Here is a 6,324-nt window from a genome sequence, read left to right as displayed (position 1 = left end):
TTAGTTAACCTTGTTTGCACTACATTTGCAGTTTACAAATCGAGAAATAATAGAGATTTTTCTTATTGTTTTAAACCAGCATCAGTCGTTTTCATACATATTAATGTATTTTGTCACGATGCACTTTCATTTTATGGCCTAAAAACACAATAAATTAATTATTTTCAATATAATTCATGCAAACTGGATTAGTTTTTGTTTTGATTATTGCAGCCATGTGAAACCTGTTTATATATGCATTAGTATATATATATATATTTTTTTTGCAATGTCATATTTCTGTCACATTTAACCCTTAAATTGACAGGTTTTGTGCATAGGCATGTAGGTGTGAGTATTTTAGTTAACCTTGTTTACAATAGACTTAAACAAAACAAAAAAAAGAGAACACTTAAAAATGCACTACCTGGCATATTGTTAATAATATGCATGAAAAACGATTTGAAAATAAAAACAACATTCTATCTATTGCATATAACGTCAAGTAACCATCGTGGTGGTGGCGTAGCCGTTACTAAGCAGTAATTAACCACATAATATGATCTATATCATCAGACTTAGAGCTGCAACAAAAAGTTGACTGTTTTAATCTTTGTTTTTAGACAAAAAAATAGCAACAACATAAAACTATTCCATTGCACCCGTGAATATTTTTCAGATATTTATTTTTTGAACATAGAATACAAATACAAATCAATTTATATTTAACTTAATATCACCATACACGCGGTGCAAACATGTGAATAATTGTTTATTCTGTTATTAATGGTGGGTGTAACCCTGAAATCCGAAAAAAAAAAAAAAATCGATTTTAACCCATCCTTTTTTAAAACCCACTTTCCCAACAGACGTGAACGCAGCACGGGATCCACGATGACGTCGGTCTCGCCCCGTGAACACGTCGAATCCCCGTGAACTCGTGAATTATCTTTTATTTTAAAGCACTTTTTCCTCCTCTCTGACTTTGTGTCTGCAGACTTTGTGTGACACACATTTATCAAACACAGCGGAGTTTAGTGTTAGTGCTGGTTTATAAACGTGCGTCAAAAGATTTGTGTGCAAACGCAGTTAAAGCCACTGTTGACGTCTCTCTGCACACGTGTCCACAGTGGACGCTGCACGTGTGCAGTCTTTTAAACATTTAGTTTGTTTTTCTGCCCTGAAACTTTCAAAACTACTAAACTTACTAATTTAAATAATAACAGTAGGATTTATGATATTTGATACAGCTGTGTGTGTGTGTGTGGTGATATTTTTATATAAATAATTACAGTAGAATTTGTGATATTTGATACAGGTGTGTGTGTGTGCGTGTGTGTGTGTGTGTGTGTGTGGTGATACTGATTTAAATAATTACAGTAGGATTTGTGATATTTGATACAGGTGTGTGTGTGTTTGTGTGCGCGCGTGTGTGTGTGTTGTGATACTCTGATTTAAATAATTACAGTAGGATTTGTGATATTTGATACAGGTGTGTGTGTGTGTGTGCGTGTGTGTGTGTGTGTATGTGTATGTGTATGTGCGTGTGTGTGGTGATACTCTGATTTAAATAATTACAGTAGAATTTGTGATCTTTGATACAGCTGAGTGACAGATGGGAGAGAGTGAACGAATGAGTGTATTTATGGTTAACAGCAGTTAAGGCCTTTTAAAGGAGGTTATTGTCATTCCCACAACAACAGATTAAGTTGGGATTGACTAAATAAATAAAATTGACACTTCCTTGCACTTGCGCTTTACTGTGTTTGACCATTTGACTGTAAAAATGCAAAAACCCCAAATTATCTTTATTTTAAAGCAATTTTTCCTCCTCTCTGAACATTCTCATGAGTAATGTATTCAATTAGAGCAAATAGACCCTCATCAATGTTACACCGTGGACCTTTAAGAGTCACATTGATGGTACGTGTGTTTCCAAAAACCCTTCAAATGTGTCTTCAGTTCAGGTAGAAACATGTAAATCGTGTGTGCACACGCTCAATTACATCTTTTGCCTCTTCTTACGTGGACTTGGCAAGTGTTGATGACACGGTGGTTTGACTGGCCTCAGGGCAGCGGCACTTTCTCAACTAAATAGTTTATAGTTCATTACATTTAATCTGATAACGACAGAAGAAAGTGTTATTGTTTCTGCAGAAATACACCATGAACGTGATGAACTGTCAATGGAATTTTGTAGACACTCGCTTATTGTTATTTAATTCTATTATTATTGTTATTATTATTAAGTTTTTGTGTGTGTTCCAGAGAAAAACTAATTTATGGTTTTATGAAGTGTCAGTGGTCCTGATAAACCTGTTTTCAGCTGAAAGGCTTTAACTCTAGTTAATTTGTATATTACACATTAATAGGATCTATTATACTGTTTACACACAGAGTGTGACATTAATATTACAGTGGATAATTAGTACAGTAATATGTTTGGACAACTCTTAATAAAGCTGAATATCCAAAACTATGAATGGCATTTTTAAAACATACTATTATTATGGAAAAATGTACTTGAAGACTTGAGGAAAAGTGCTGGGCCAACACTTTATGACTAAAGCCAAAAATATGCCATCGGTCTGCGTTCGATCATGACATGTGTGTGTTTTCTCACAGTTGACTGCAAACAAAGGCATTATCGTGTGTGAATGGTGTCAGAGGGTTCGTTCACAGGAGTGGATCAGCAGGAACTGCAGACCTTTGCTCTTTTTTATATATACTGTACTTTTATATACTGTTCCCTAACCCAGACATGTCGACGTTTAACCCAAATCTTCACGACAAGTTGGTGCACATGTGACCTTTTGAGTGATTACCTGCAGCTGCACCAATCCCCACAAGTAATGACAGTAATCCTAATACTTCAACATATGTTTTTATATATTTTTTTATTCTTATTTGTCTCTGATGTACAGCAATTTAAATTGCTTTATAAATAAAGTTGGATTGGAATGGAATCAACGACCAAAGTAATTTTCTGTGTGTGTCATAATGGCCAGATTTGAATTAAATGCGATGTACCATAATCATAATAATGATGATAAAAAAGGCACTTTACAGTGAAAGTTAGTGACTTTGCAAGTTTATTAAGAAATCCCAGTGGTTTACAACACTTAATGTGAATGACACTACTTTTGCAGCCTCATTTGAAAAGGAGAAAATCATGTTATAACGAGAATAAAGAGAGAAAGTGATGATGTTCAACGAGAGGAGGAGGAGGCCGAGCACAGATCCCTGTGGTACCTCAGAGGAAAGTAAAGGAACGCTGGAGTCAAAGAGACCAATTCAGAGAATTTAGGTAAGAGATACGATTATAAACTCTACATTGATCCCACAACTTATCCTTTTTAGTATTTTACTTATTTATTCACAGATAATCTACTCAATGGTCACTTTCTTTACACTCAACACTGAAACAGTGACAGTGTATTTTGTCATGGGATTTTTTTTCCTGTTTTCAAAAGTGTATGAAAAACAAGTCATGACAAACGGGGCGTCCCATCCTGTGCTGACAATTCCCGCCCTAATCCCTCTATTCTACACGCTTCCATCTGTGTCTGCGTCTTTTGTCCGCAACGCGCTGCTGTTTGCTCGTGTTAATAATAACAACATGACACACAGCTGACAAGAGACGCACACAAACACACAAAAGTCGCCTCGTTAATGTGAAGGCGATTCAAGAAGCTTAATTCATGAAGTTTAACATGTTGGAAACACGTGTCAATGACCCTAGACTTTTTGTTTTTAAAATTACAGGTTTGCTCTTTTTTATTTTTTGTAAATGCTTCATTAGTTCAATAATACACATCTATCTATCTATCTATCTATCTATCTATCTATCTATCTATCTATCTATCTATCTATCTATCTATCTATCTATCTATCTATCTATCTATCTATCTATCTATCTATCTATCTATCTATCTAGCAAGCAAGCTATCTAGCAAGCTATCTAGCAAGCTATCTATCTATCTAGCAAGCAAGCTATCTAGCTTGCTAGCAAGACATCATTTTAGCTAGCAAGCTATACTTCTCAATGACAAGAAAACACATCTATCTATCTATCTATCTATCTATCTATCTATCTATCTATCTATCTATCTATCTATCTATCTATCTATCTATCTATCTATCTATCTATCTATCTATCTATCTATCTATCTATCTATCTATCTATCTATCAAGCAAGCTATCTAGCAAGCTATCTATCTATCTAGCAAGCAAGCTATCTAGCTCGCTAGCAAGACATCCTTTTAGCTAGCAAGCTATACTTCTCAATGACAAGAAAACACATCTATCTATCTATCTATCTATCTATCTATCTATCTATCTATCTATCTATCTATCTATCTATCTATCTATCTATCTATCTATCTATCTATCTATCTATCTATCTATCTATCTATCTATCTATCTATCTATAGGCAGTAGACGCTCATGAATAGCACAATAAATGGTGTGTTTAGGTTTAATGAGCGACCTCATGTCCACTCTCCGGTTGTGTTACTTGACTTGTTGTGGTTGTTGTGTGTCGAGTGTTATCTCAATGTGTTCATTGAGAACATACCAGTGTGGTGTTTATGTCACTTTCTCCCTGAGTGTGTGTGTGTGTGTGTGTGTGTGTGTGTGTGTGCTGAGGTGTATCACTGTCTTTGTTGGCAACACAACAAACAGCCTGCTCTGTACCACCTGTCGCACACCTTGAGCCGAAGCCTTTGCATTCACACACACACACACACACACACACACACACACACACACACACACACACACACACACACACACACTGTAAATAGGGCTGATATTTAGTGAAATGGCCGCGTCCTATTATTTGCAGCCAATGACACTGGTGACACGTAAAGCTCCGGTGCATTGTCCGGCTCTTTAGCAGTGCAATCACCAGTGAAATGGGAACGGGCCGCTGGGATGAAAACACAAGTCAGCAGCCGGTCAGCAAATCCCAGCTGAAAGCTGTAAAATGATTTGCCCTGTAAGCAAGACGAGTGTGAGGGGCCTGTGTGGAGCCGCGGTTTGAGAGTATATAGTACATATATACTATATACGTATAGATTTGATGTTTTTACTAAGCAATTGATCTATTTCTGCCTTTAAAAGTTGTTATTTCGACACAAAAACACTCTTTATGGACGTAAATGCACTGGAAACATTGGGAGAAAGTGTGTAAAAAGTCATCACAATAACACAATAAAAATGGTACAGTGGCAGAAGATAACATGTTAACCTCGTGTACGTGAACTCTCCCCTCTGTCTGTGCTCTACATGTGCTGCTCCGTCTGCATGATGTAACATTGACTGAGGCAAGAAGTCACCATGTGGCAGCAACGCTGTGCTCCACCTAGTGGCAGTGAAGGACACACACACACACACCCCCACACGCACACACACACACACACACACACACACACACACACACACACTCTTGTACTTGCTGCAAAACTGACAAAGTGAGGACCAGCATTTCCACTTTATAAATCAACACAATTACAAATATCTTCTTCATGTATGAAATCTACAAAGAACTGCTAGGTGCAGTACCATAACATATGTGCAGGTGGAGCCCCAGAGCAAAAAAGTGTGTGAAACACCAGTGTAGGAAAACAAAATGTTTTTTTTGGACCAAATTGAGGACCTGTGTTAAAAACAGAGTATAGCATGTTTACAACCTAGGGAAGTGATTTCAATGAAAACAAAGAGAGGACCGGGACAAAATGTCCTCACTTTGTAAAAATGACCTCACTTTGTTGGTGAGAAACCCTCACTGGTCCTCAGTATGCCGCAAGTACAAGACTTACATCCATTTTCTGTAGACTTACTCTAAGTTTAACCTTAATTATTACAGGCCTAATCCTAATCCTTATCCTAATCCTTACCTTAACCTTAACCTTAACAAATAGTCTTCAACTTAACATTAACTTGATTTGATTTTTTGTCCCCATAAGGATAACAAGTTATAAACTAACTGAAAAATGAATTGTGTGTTTATAAAACTGATTCAAATTGTCGTGAAAATGTGCTTAATGTTCGTCTTTGTAAATGTATTTCATAAAAAATCCTTCGGGGTTCATAAGAAGTGTTTATTTTTTTTCTCTTTTTTATTTTCATTCATAATAAAATGCTTTTAATGTAGGACATTTGAATGTGGTGGAAGATAAACAAAAATCATATTCTTTATATTGTTAGTCGCGTCATGATCTTCTCCCTCCTCATCAGCTCAACGCCACTCACCTGATCACTGCAGCTGCACTTGATCAATAATCTCTCCTCTATATATACTCCTCCATGCACACAGTGCCAGATTGCTTGATGTCACCAGTA

The sequence above is a fragment of the Microchirus variegatus genome (assembly GCF_963457635.1).
Source record: "Microchirus variegatus genome assembly, chromosome: 2".
Lineage (NCBI taxonomy): Eukaryota > Metazoa > Chordata > Actinopteri > Pleuronectiformes > Soleidae > Microchirus > Microchirus variegatus.
Note: the sequence above shows the minus strand (reverse complement) of the source record.